Source organism: Eretmochelys imbricata, chromosome 22 (assembly GCF_965152235.1).
Source record: "Eretmochelys imbricata isolate rEreImb1 chromosome 22, rEreImb1.hap1, whole genome shotgun sequence".
Lineage (NCBI taxonomy): Eukaryota > Metazoa > Chordata > Testudines > Cheloniidae > Eretmochelys > Eretmochelys imbricata.
In genome coordinates, this window is record NC_135593.1 from 16,704,622 (window position 1) to 16,718,539 (window position 13,918).

A 13,918-nucleotide genomic window follows, 5' to 3' on the forward strand; every position below is an offset into this window, starting at 1 on the left:
AATGGTGGGCTTTTCAAGAGTGCCTGTGTGCATGGGAGCACAAGTCCCACCGAAAGCCAGTTTGCTATTTGCACTGAAAGGCAATGGGACTTGTGTCCTTGAAAATCCCACCATAAAGAGATGCTAACAAGTCTTTTAAGCCCAAAACTTAACTGTTAGCTCCAGTGGGGAGGGGGCTGGGGAAAGCCCTGTTGGACTGTAACTCTGTCACTGTTTGCTGCAGAAGAAGGGGGTTATTACACATACAGCAGGAGGGGAACCACAGGGGCATGTGGTACAGACAGTGGAGAAGTGGGGCCCCTAGGAGAGCTTCCCTCATGTATAGGCCTTTGCATTTACATTAGGTGGCAGCACCAGCAAATCATTTGCTAACCACCTTCTATGTAGCACAGACCTCAGAGATGGAAGAGACTTTGCAGACCCAGCCCAGCTAGTCAATCTCCCTGGGGCCAGTGCAGAACTGGTCCCTGCTGTATAGCCTCCTGAGCTTGCCAGGTGTTACTTTCCCATTGAAAGTCTGGATAATGTCAAGGTCTGGATAATGCTCCTCCCCAACAAAGGAGTTCCCATCCCCAAAGTGTTTGGACCCTGTCACAGAGAAGACAGTGAGGGCCAGTGGGTGGAACACAGGTAAGGGGTTTCCCAAATTGGTATGGAAGTGAAAACACTGTGGGATTCCTTCCTTTGGTATAAATGACTCTTCATAGTCAGATAGCGCTTCAGGCCAGCGGGGACCATTAGATCATCTTGTCTGAGCACCTGTATAGCACAGGCTATTAAATTACACCCACTTTCCCCTGTATTGAACCCAATAACTTGTATTTTCTGTAACTGGAGTTCCAGGACTAATTCTGATGCAAATAATTTTCAACACTAGACCTGACTGGGACACCCCCCTTTGGGTGGAATGTGGGTGATCATGGGATTAACACAATGAACCTTTCAGAGTTACAGCCAGCTGCTTGTTGTGTGGGTAGATGGTGCCACTCTGTGGCCCTTTCAATACTCACAGGTTTCCAGGTCGCCAAGGGAAAAAAGCCATGCTGACAAAGATCTTGCTGGTGAAACCTGACTCCTTGTGGCTCTGGTCATTTATATGTGTAATATATTAAAACAGTTTATGCCCAATGGCCAGGTATTGTGATCACCTCAACTCTCAGGAGCTAAGCAGGGCGAGTGTAGGTCAGTCCTTGGATAGGGGTTCATCCAGGAACACTTACAGGATGTGGGACATGGTGTGTGGTAGAGCTAATAAGGTAATGACAGCAAGAAGGCTCAGGTGTTCAATGCCAGTTTAGCTTCAGTCTTCACTAAAAAGGTTAAAGGGGAAGGAAAGCAAGCCCAAATAGGGAAAGAACAGGTTAAAGAGTATGTAGAAAAGTTAGATGTATTCAAGTCAGCTGGGCCTGATGACATTCTTCCTAGAATACTTAAGGAACTAGCTGAAGCAATCACAGGACCACTAGCAATTATCTTTGAGAACTCATGGAGAATGGGTGAAATCCTAGAGGACTAGAGAAGTGCAAACATAGTACTTATCTTAAAAAAGGGGGAACAAAAAGGAACTGGGGGATCAGACTAGTGATCCTAACTTTGATATCTGGAAAGATAGTAGAACATATTAAACAATCAGTTTGTAAGCACCTAGAGGATAATTGGGTTAAGGAATAGCCAGCCTGTATTTTTCAAAAACAAATCATGCCAAACCACCCTAATTGCCTTCTTTGACAGGGTTACTGTCCTAATGGATGGTGTGTACCAGTAAATCTATATCTTGATTTTGGTAAGGCTTTTGAAACAGTCCCACATGACATTCTCCTAAGCAAACTAGGGAAATGCAGTCTAGATGACCTTACTGTACAATGGTGCCAACCAGCTGAAAGACCATACTCAGTCATCATCAATGGTTTGCTGTCAAATTGGGAGCATGTATCTGATGGGGTTCTGCAGGGGTCAGTCCTGGGTCTGGTACTATTAAATATTTTCATTAATGACTTGGATAATGGAGTGGAGAGTATGCTTTTAAAATGTGCAGCGGACACTAAGCTGGCAGGGGTTGCATTGCAAGCACTTTGGAGGACAGGATGAGAATTGGTCTGCATTCAGCAAGGTGAAATTTAAGAAAGGCAAGTGCAAAGCACTACACTTAGGAAGGAAAAAATCAAATACACAACTACAAAATTGGAATTAACTGGCTAGGGGGTAGTACTGCTGAAAAGGATCTGGGGATTATAGTGGATCACAAGTTGAATGAGATCCAACAATGTGAAACAGTTGCAAAACAGGCTTGTCAAGGTTCCTTCCCCACTCTGAACTCTAAGGCACAGATGTGGGGACCTGCATGAAAACCTCCTAAGCTTACTTTTACCAGCTTAGGTTAAAACTTCCCCAAGGTACAAACTATTTTACTCTTTGCCCTTGGACTTTTGCTGCCACCACCAAATGTCTAACCGGTATTATTATTATTAGGAAAGAGCCCGTTTGGAAACATCTCTCCCCCCAGAATCCTCCCTTACCTTTACACTCCCTTTCCTGGGGAAGGCTTGATAAAAATCCTCACCAATTTGCATAGGTAACCACAGACCCAAACCCTTGGATCTTAACAATGAAAAAGCATTCAGTTACTGAAAAGAAGAATTTTAATAGAAGTAAAAAGAATCACCTCTGTAAAAATCAGGATGGTAAATACCTTACAGGGTAATTAGATTCAAAACAGAGAATCCCTCTAGGCAAAACCTTAAGTTACAAAAAGACACAAAAACAGGAATATCCATTCCATTCAACACAGCTTATTTTCTCAGCCATTTAAACAAACAGAATCTACCCCATATCTAGCTAGATTACTACTAAATTCTAAGACTCCATTCCTGTTCTGTCCCCAGCAAAAGCATCACACAGACAGAGAGGCTTTGTTTTTGCCTCCCCCCAGCTTTTGAAAGCATCTTGTCTCCTCATTGGTCAGGTGCCAGTGAGGTTATCCTAGCTTCTTAACCCTTTACAGGTGAAAGGGTTTTTCCTCTGGCCAGGAAGGATTTTAAAGGTGTTTACCCTTCCCTTTATATTTATGACAAGGCTAATATTCTGGCATTTAATTACAGGAGGATCATATGTAAGACACAGAGACAATTATCTTGTTCTGTTGGGCAGTGGAATACTGCGTCCAATTCAGGGTGGATGTGGATAAATTAGAAAGAGTCCAAAGAAGAGCAAAAAATGATAAAAAGTTTAGAAAACCTTGGGCTTAATCTGCAACAAGGGAGATTTCGGTTAGATATTAGGAAAAACTTGGTAGTCCAAAAAAGTAATTAAGGTCTGGAATAAGCTCCCAAGGCAGGTTGTGGAATCTCCATCATTGGAGGTTTGTAAGAACAGGTTAGACAAACACCTGTAAGGGATGGTCTAGGTCAGCAGTTCTCAAAGTGTGGGTCATGACCCCATTTTGATGGGGTTGCCAGGGTAGAAACCCCTAGCCAGGAACTCCAGGGTTGGTGGTGGGGCTGAAGCCCCAGCCCATAGCTTCGTGGGCGGCAGATATGGTGGATTGTGTAGATATGGCCTTGTAATGCAATTTTTATTTAAAATACTAACTATTCTGAGTAACACATGGCACTGGGGTCATGTAGTAATTTCTCTTGTCAGAAGGGGGTCACGGTGCAATGAAGTTTGAGAACCATTGGTCTAGGTTTACTCGATCCTGCCTCAGCACAGGGGCTGGACTTGATGACTTCTGAAGTCCCTAGCAGCCCTACATTACTGTGATTCTGTGCTATCTGCCTCCACTGCCAGCCCAACCATGCTCCTGGGATATCAGCCCCTCTCAGCAAGCAGCCTGTTGCTTCTGCTTGCTGAGCTATGGCTGCTCCTCTTGATGAAGAATCACCCCCACCTGGCCCAATTTCTGCACTGGGGGTGCATACCTGGGACCCCAACTTGCCAAAGGAGGGAGGTTTAACCCTTTCACCTCCTAACACAGGATCAGGTCTCTGCACCCTCATGCAAAATGTCACTTACAGGACCCATGGCACACTGTTACCTGGCTTTGGATACTCAGTCTTGGGGACAGGGACATGACCGCTCTTTGTGCCTCTACAGCCCTTTCCATGCATGGATCTCAACGTATGCTGTGAGTACCCAGCCTCTGAGTGAGGCAGAGAGCCGGCAGGGTTGTCTCAGTGCAGCTGGTTGCAGAGACCTTGGGATTACTAGTCTCCACATGGTGGAGCTAGTGCTCCATTTTCATCCTGGGTGCATGAGTGCAGCTCAGTTACATGGCTGGCCTGTTGGATGCTCAGAATCCTCTGCACAGAGACACTTCCAAGGGCCAAAGCTCAGTATTCTCTGACCTTATGTGGCCACTGGCCTTTTGCTGTGTGGGCTGCAAACCTGAAGGCGGCAGAGCAGCTAGCAGAGCTAGCTTGGTATGGTGCGGGGAAGAGGTTTTCTAGCTTTAGCATTTTCTGCAGCGCCCATCACCATGGTATCTGAGTTCTCTAGAACCCCACTTTAGAGTCCACCTTTCTGATGCTGGTAATTTATGGAAATCAAGGGAAAGAGGTCCATGTGAGGAGAGGGAGGGGGAAGCTATTATCTGAGATGAGTGATGTGTGGCACTGGTGAAGAGTGTACAGGGTGAGAGCCTGCTTCTAGAGGAGCCCAGCCCCTACCATGAGACAAACGCTGGAGAAAGCCGGACCCTCTGCTGTGAAAAGCCAATGTTCCAGGCATTTCCTTGGAGCAGAACTACTGCATGCTCCTCCAGGAGAAGGGCTCACCTCAAAATCCTTAATATGGCAGTGTCATAAATATAAGGGGAAGGGTAAACCCCTTTGAAATTCCTCCTGGCCAGGGGAAAGCTCCTCTCACCTGTAAAGGGTTAAGAAGCTAAAGGTAACCTCGCTGGCACCTGACCAAAATGACCAATGAGGAGACAAGATACTTTCAAAAGCTGGGAGGAGGGAGAGAAACAAAGGGTCTAGGTCAGTCTGTATGCTGTGCTTGGCCAGGGATAGACCAGGAATGGAGTCTTAGAACTTTTAGTAAGTAATCTAGCTAGGTATGTGTTAGATTATGATTTCTTTAAATGGCTGAGAAAAGAATTGTGCTGAATAGAATAACTATTTCTGTCTGTGTATCTTTTTTGTAACTTAAGGTTTTGCCTAGAGGGGTTCTCTATGTTTTTGAATCTAATTACCCTGTAAGATATATACCATCCTGATTTTACAGGGGGGATTTCTTCATTTCTATTTACTTCTATTTTCTATTAAAAGTCTTCTTGTAAAAAAACTGAATGTTTTTTCATTGTTCTCAGATCCAAGGGTTTGGGTCTGTGGTCACCTATGCAAATTGGTGAGGCTTTTTATCCAACATTTCCCAGGAAAGGGGGGGGTGCAAGTGTTGGGAGGATTGTTCATTGTTCTTAAGATCCAAGGGTCTGGGTCTGTAGTCACCTAGGCAAATTGGTGAGGCTTTTTACCAAACCTTGTCCAGGAAGTGGGGTGCAGGGTTTTGGGAAGTATTTTGGGGGGAAAGACGCGTCCAAACAGCTCTTCCCCAGTAACCAGTATTAGTTTGGTGGTGGTAGCGGCCATTCCAAGGACCACGGGTGGAATACTTTGTACCTTGGGGAAGTTTTGACCTAAGCTGGTAAAGATAAGCTTAGGAGGTTTTTCATGCAGGTCCCCACATCTGTACCCTAGAGTTCAGAGTGGGGGAGGAACCTTGACATGGTGGCATAGTGGTGGGATTAACCTGAAATCATTTTGAGATCCAGTTGAGATTTTTTGAACTAGAAATACAGATTTTAAAAAGGAATTTTTTTTTCCTGTGGCTTTGAAGCAGCTTTGAAACTGAAAGCATCTTGGGTTTTCCCTGCTTTGTGGCCAAGCAGAGACAAAAGGGGATTATCTTGTGAATTGCAGGTTTTCTTTGCCTGGAGGCAGGGTACTTAACTCCTGCAGGGAAATTCACAGTCTTCCAACCCAGAGGTTTTTTTTTTTCTTTTCTTCCTAAAAGTAAATAGGGGGTGTGTGTTCTACCCATTTGCTTTTTCTTTGGGCTGGGTAAGCAGGTTTCCAAGTAGTTTGGAGGTTTTTTGCTTTAAGTTGGGCCCAGAACAGAGACAAGGGAATTGTCTTTTTCTGTAGGCTGACAATCACTATCAGAGAATAGGTATTCTATTCCAGCACAGCAAAATTTTACAGCCAAGTTTTGTTTGTTTATTTCTAAACCTCGGGTGTAAAGTTAGTTAAAAACAGAGAGGTTAGAATGACCAAATCCTCAGCTCGACTACAGCTGGAATTAGCCAAATTTCAGGCTGAGGAAAGACAAAGGGAACATGAAAGACAGATAGAACTCATGCGGCTGAAGAAGGAACAAGAAAGGGAGGCAGAACAACACCAAGCGGCTGCTCACAGGAGAGCTATGGAAGCGAGGGACAAAGAACTGGAGGAGAAGGAAAAAGAGAGGAAGTATGTGGAGGAGATGGAGAAGATAAAGGCTCAGCAGAATATCCCAACAAACCCTAGTAATCCTTCTCCAAGTACCACTTCCCATCCCAGAAAGTTCCCCACCTACAAGGCAGGCGATGATACTGAGGCCTTCCTAGAAAACTTCGAAAGGGCCTGCCTTGGATACAACCTCTCTACTGACCAGTACATGGTAGAGCTGAGGCCGCAGCTCAGTGGACCCTTAGCTGAGGTGGCAGCTGAAATGCCTAAAGAACACATGAACAAGTATGAACTGTTTAAATCCAAGGCGAGAGTCAGAATGGGGATAACACCCGAGCAGTCTCGTCGGAGGTTCAGAGCCCTAAGGTGGAAACCAGACATGTCATTTACCCGACATGCCTACCACATTGTGAAACATTGGGATGCCTGGATATCAGGAGCAAGTGTTGAATCTCCAGTAAATTTGCCCTTCCTAATGCAAATGGAACAGTTCTTAGAGGGTGTTCCTGAGGAAATAGAAAGATACATCCTAGATGGGAAACCCAAAACTGTAATCGAGGCAGGAGAGATTGGAGCCAGATGGGTGGAGGTGGCAGAGAAGAAGAAAACTGGTCGCAGTTGGAGCGGAGACCAGAAGGGACCACCCCAGACCACACCCTATTACCGGGGGCCGCCCAAGGCCCCACCTACCTCCCAAAGAACCCTCCAGACCCCTTATCGTCCTGCCACCCCGTTCTCCAGCAACCCTCCTCGCCCCAGTGACCCGTCAGCTGGACGATGTTTTAAATGTAACGAGCTGGGGCATGTAAAGGCCAACTGCCCCAAGAACCCCAACAGATTACAGTTCATTGCACCGGAATCACACCAGAGGTCCACAGGCCCAGATACTTCCCAGATACCCTTAGAGCGGAGGGAAACTGTGAGTGTGGGCGGGAAGAAGGTCACCGCGTGGAGGGACACCGGAGCACAAGTGTCAGCTATCCATGCTTCCTTAGTGGACCCCAATTTAATCAACCCAGAGATCCAAGTGACGATTCAACCCTTCAAGTCCAACTCTTTCAATTTGCCTACAGCCAAGTTGCCTGTCCAGTACAAGGGCTGGTCAGGAATGTGGACTTTTGCAGTCTATGATGATTATCCCATCCCCATGCTGTTGGGGGAAGACTTGGCCAATCATGTGAAGCAGGCCAAGAGGGTGGGAACGGTCACCCGCAGCCAGGCTAAACAAGCCGTGAGGCCTAGCTCTGTTCCGGAAACTGCTATCAGGACCCAGTCAGAGGTGATGGACCTGGACCTTAGGCCAATGTCTGCAACAGCAGTAGTGGATCCAGTCCCAGAGACCCAGACGGAACCAGTCCCAGAACCGGAACCAGCCGAACAACCAACACCAGACCCTGTGTCAGCACTGAATCCAGTACTTGCAACCTCAACACCAGAGGGCCCCACTGAACCTGAACTGGCAGCAGCCGATAACCCTACACAAGAGGCTCAGCCGGAGCCTGAATCCCAACATAGTGCACCAGCGGAGAGCGGTTCACAGTCAACAGAAACAGCTCCATCCCCTATATTGCTTCCAGAGGGACCAAGCCTAGGTCCACAATCCAATGAGGGACTGATGTCTCCAGCATCAAGGGAACAGTTCCAGACCGAACAGGAAGCAGATGAAAGCCTCCAGAGAGCTTGGACAGCGGCACGGAGCAACCCACCGCCTCTCAGCTCTTCTAATCGATCCAGGTTTGTTGTAGAAAGAGGACTTTTATACAAGGAAACTCTTTCTGGTGGACACCAGGAAGACTGGCATCCTCAGAGACAGTTGGTAGTTCCAACTAAATACCGGGCCAAGCTCTTGAGCTTAGCCCACGATCACCCTAGTGGCCATGCTGGGGTGAACAGGACCAAAGACCGTTTGGGGGGGTCATTCCACTGGGAGGGAATGGGCAAGGATGTTTCTACCTATGTCCAGTCTTGTGAGGTGTGCCAAAGAGTGGGAAAACCCCAAGACCAGGTCAAAGCCCCTCTACAACCACTCCCCATCATTGAAGTTCCATTTCAGCGAGTAGCTGTGGATATTCTGGGTCCTTTTCCGAAAAAGACAGCCAGAGGAAAGCAGTACATACTGACTTTCATGGATTTTGCCACCCGATGGCCGGAAGCAGTAGCTCTAAGCAACACCAGGGCTAAAAGTGTATGCCAGGCACTAGCAGACATTTTTGCCAGGGTAGGTTGGCCCTCCGACATCCTCACAGATGCAGGGACTAATTTCCTGGCAGGAACTATGAAAAACCTTTGGGAAGCTCATGGGGTAAATCACTTGGTTGCCACTCCTTACCACCATCAAACAAATGGCATGGTGGAGAAGTTTAATGGAACTTTGGGGGCCATGATACGTAAATTCGTAAATGAGCACTCCAATGATTGGGACCTAGTGTTGCAGCAGTTGCTCTTTGCCTACAGAGCTGTACCACATCCCAGTTTAGGGTTTTCCCCATTTGAACTTGTATATGGCCGTGAGGTTAAGGGGCCATTGCAGTTGGTGAAGCAGCAATGGGAGGGATTTACACCTTCTCCAGGAACTAACATTCTGGACTTTGTAACCAACCTACAAAACACCCTCCGAACCTCTTTAGCCCTTGCTAAAGAAAACTTACAGGATGCTCAAAAAGAGCAAAAAGCCTGGTATGATAAACATGCCAGAGAGCGTTCCTTCAAAGTAGGAGACCAGGTCATGGTCTTAAGGGCGCTCCAGGCCCATAAAATGGAAGCATCGTGGGAAGGGCCATTCACGGTCCAGGAGCGCCTGGGAGCTGTTAATTATCTCATAGCATTCCCCACCTCCAACCGAAAGCCTAAGGTGTACCATATTAATTCTCTAAAGCCCTTTTATTCCAGAGAATTAAAGGTTTGTCAGTTTACAGCCCAGGGAGAAGATGATGCTGAGTGGCCTGAAGGTGTCTACTACGAAGGGAAATGTGCTGGTGGTGTGGAAGAGGTGAACCTCTCCATGACCCTTGGGCGTATGCAGCGACAGCAGATCCAGGAGCTGTGCACTAGCTACGCGCCAACGTTCTCAGCCACCCCAGGACTGACTGAACGGGCATACCACTCCATTGACACAGTGTTTCTCAGCAAAAAACTGTCTGAGAGGGAAAGCAACTGGTCAGTCACTGAAAAAGAATGTTATGCCATTGTCTACGCTCTGGAAAAGCTACGCCCATATTTTTGGGGACGGCGTTTCCACCTGCAAACCGACCATGCTGCACTGAAGTGGCTTCACACCGTCAAGGAAACTAACAAAAATCTTCTTCGGTGGAGTTTAGCTCTCCAAGATTTTGATTTCGACATCCAACACATCTCAGGAGCTTCTAACAAAGTGGCTGATGCACTCTCCCGTGAAAGTTTCCCAGAGTCAACTGGTTAAAATCGTCCTTGAGATGTGGAAAATATTGTTAGTCTTTATGTACTTGGTAGTATATTTAGAGATGCATGTGTCTTATTAACTCTGTTTTTCCTAGAGCTCCAGGAAGAAATCCCAGCCAGTGTTTCACCCTAGCTGAGATTTGGGGGGCGTGTCATAAATATAAGGGGAAGGGTAAACCCCTTTGAAATTCCTCCTGGCCAGGGGAAAGCTCCTCTCACCTGTAAAGGGTTAAGAAGCTAAAGGTAACCTCGCTGGCACCTGACCAAAATGACCAATGAGGAGACAAGATACTTTCAAAAGCTGGGAGGAGGGAGAGAAACAAAGGGTCTAGGTCAGTCTGTATGCTGTGCTTGGCCAGGGATAGACCAGGAATGGAGTCTTAGAACTTTTAGTAAGTAATCTAGCTAGGTATGTGTTAGATTATGATTTCTTTAAATGGCTGAGAAAAGAATTGTGCTGAATAGAATAACTATTTCTGTCTGTGTATCTTTTTTGTAACTTAAGGTTTTGCCTAGAGGGGTTCTCTATGTTTTTGAATCTAATTACCCTGTAAGATATATACCATCCTGATTTTACAGGGGGGATTTCTTCATTTCTATTTACTTCTATTTTCTATTAAAAGTCTTCTTGTAAAAAAACTGAATGTTTTTTCATTGTTCTCAGATCCAAGGGTTTGGGTCTGTGGTCACCTATGCAAATTGGTGAGGCTTTTTATCCAACATTTCCCAGGAAAGGGGGGGGTGCAAGTGTTGGGAGGATTGTTCATTGTTCTTAAGATCCAAGGGTCTGGGTCTGTAGTCACCTAGGCAAATTGGTGAGGCTTTTTACCAAACCTTGTCCAGGAAGTGGGGTGCAGGGTTTTGGGAAGTATTTTGGGGGGAAAGACGCGTCCAAACAGCTCTTCCCCAGTAACCAGTATTAGTTTGGTGGTGGTAGCGGCCATTCCAAGGACCACGGGTGGAATACTTTGTACCTTGGGGAAGTTTTGACCTAAGCTGGTAAAGATAAGCTTAGGAGGTTTTTCATGCAGGTCCCCACATCTGTACCCTAGAGTTCAGAGTGGGGGAGGAACCTTGACATGGTGGCATAGTGGTGGGATTAACCTGAAATCATTTTGAGATCCAGTTGAGATTTTTTGAACTAGAAATACAGATTTTAAAAAGGAATTTTTTTTTCCTGTGGCTTTGAAGCAGCTTTGAAACTGAAAGCATCTTGGGTTTTCCCTGCTTTGTGGCCAAGCAGAGACAAAAGGGGATTATCTTGTGAATTGCAGGTTTTCTTTGCCTGGAGGCAGGGTACTTAACTCCTGCAGGGAAATTCACAGTCTTCCAACCCAGAGGTTTTTTTTTTTCTTTTCTTCCTAAAAGTAAATAGGGGGTGTGTGTTCTACCCATTTGCTTTTTCTTTGGGCTGGGTAAGCAGGTTTCCAAGTAGTTTGGAGGTTTTTTGCTTTAAGTTGGGCCCAGAACAGAGACAAGGGAATTGTCTTTTTCTGTAGGCTGACAATCACTATCAGAGAATAGGTATTCTATTCCAGCACAGCAAAATTTTACAGCCAAGTTTTGTTTGTTTATTTCTAAACCTCGGGTGTAAAGTTAGTTAAAAACAGAGAGGTTAGAATGACCAAATCCTCAGCTCGACTACAGCTGGAATTAGCCAAATTTCAGGCTGAGGAAAGACAAAGGGAACATGAAAGACAGATAGAACTCATGCGGCTGAAGAAGGAACAAGAAAGGGAGGCAGAACAACACCAAGCGGCTGCTCACAGGAGAGCTATGGAAGCGAGGGACAAAGAACTGGAGGAGAAGGAAAAAGAGAGGAAGTATGTGGAGGAGATGGAGAAGATAAAGGCTCAGCAGAATATCCCAACAAACCCTAGTAATCCTTCTCCAAGTACCACTTCCCATCCCAGAAAGTTCCCCACCTACAAGGCAGGCGATGATACTGAGGCCTTCCTAGAAAACTTCGAAAGGGCCTGCCTTGGATACAACCTCTCTACTGACCAGTACATGGTAGAGCTGAGGCCGCAGCTCAGTGGACCCTTAGCTGAGGTGGCAGCTGAAATGCCTAAAGAACACATGAACAAGTATGAACTGTTTAAATCCAAGGCGAGAGTCAGAATGGGGATAACACCCGAGCAGTCTCGTCGGAGGTTCAGAGCCCTAAGGTGGAAACCAGACATGTCATTTACCCGACATGCCTACCACATTGTGAAACATTGGGATGCCTGGATATCAGGAGCAAGTGTTGAATCTCCAGTAAATTTGCCCTTCCTAATGCAAATGGAACAGTTCTTAGAGGGTGTTCCTGAGGAAATAGAAAGATACATCCTAGATGGGAAACCCAAAACTGTAATCGAGGCAGGAGAGATTGGAGCCAGATGGGTGGAGGTGGCAGAGAAGAAGAAAACTGGTCGCAGTTGGAGCGGAGACCAGAAGGGACCACCCCAGACCACACCCTATTACCGGGGGCCGCCCAAGGCCCCACCTACCTCCCAAAGAACCCTCCAGACCCCTTATCGTCCTGCCACCCCGTTCTCCAGCAACCCTCCTCGCCCCAGTGACCCGTCAGCTGGACGATGTTTTAAATGTAACGAGCTGGGGCATGTAAAGGCCAACTGCCCCAAGAACCCCAACAGATTACAGTTCATTGCACCGGAATCACACCAGAGGTCCACAGGCCCAGATACTTCCCAGATACCCTTAGAGCGGAGGGAAACTGTGAGTGTGGGCGGGAAGAAGGTCACCGCGTGGAGGGACACCGGAGCACAAGTGTCAGCTATCCATGCTTCCTTAGTGGACCCCAATTTAATCAACCCAGAGATCCAAGTGACGATTCAACCCTTCAAGTCCAACTCTTTCAATTTGCCTACAGCCAAGTTGCCTGTCCAGTACAAGGGCTGGTCAGGAATGTGGACTTTTGCAGTCTATGATGATTATCCCATCCCCATGCTGTTGGGGGAAGACTTGGCCAATCATGTGAAGCAGGCCAAGAGGGTGGGAACGGTCACCCGCAGCCAGGCTAAACAAGCCGTGAGGCCTAGCTCTGTTCCGGAAACTGCTATCAGGACCCAGTCAGAGGTGATGGACCTGGACCTTAGGCCAATGTCTGCAACAGCAGTAGTGGATCCAGTCCCAGAGACCCAGACGGAACCAGTCCCAGAACCGGAACCAGCCGAACAACCAACACCAGACCCTGTGTCAGCACTGAATCCAGTACTTGCAACCTCAACACCAGAGGGCCCCACTGAACCTGAACTGGCAGCAGCCGATAACCCTACACAAGAGGCTCAGCCGGAGCCTGAATCCCAACATAGTGCACCAGCGGAGAGCGGTTCACAGTCAACAGAAACAGCTCCATCCCCTATATTGCTTCCAGAGGGACCAAGCCTAGGTCCACAATCCAATGAGGGACTGATGTCTCCAGCATCAAGGGAACAGTTCCAGACCGAACAGGAAGCAGATGAAAGCCTCCAGAGAGCTTGGACAGCGGCACGGAGCAACCCACCGCCTCTCAGCTCTTCTAATCGATCCAGGTTTGTTGTAGAAAGAGGACTTTTATACAAGGAAACTCTTTCTGGTGGACACCAGGAAGACTGGCATCCTCAGAGACAGTTGGTAGTTCCAACTAAATACCGGGCCAAGCTCTTGAGCTTAGCCCACGATCACCCTAGTGGCCATGCTGGGGTGAACAGGACCAAAGACCGTTTGGGGGGGTCATTCCACTGGGAGGGAATGGGCAAGGATGTTTCTACCTATGTCCAGTCTTGTGAGGTGTGCCAAAGAGTGGGAAAACCCCAAGACCAGGTCAAAGCCCCTCTACAACCACTCCCCATCATTGAAGTTCCATTTCAGCGAGTAGCTGTGGATATTCTGGGTCCTTTTCCGAAAAAGACAGCCAGAGGAAAGCAGTACATACTGACTTTCATGGATTTTGCCACCCGATGGCCGGAAGCAGTAGCTCTAAGCAACACCAGGGCTAAAAGTGTATGCCAGGCACTAGCAGACATTTTTGCCAGGGTAGGTTGGCCCTCCGACATCCTCACAGATGCAGG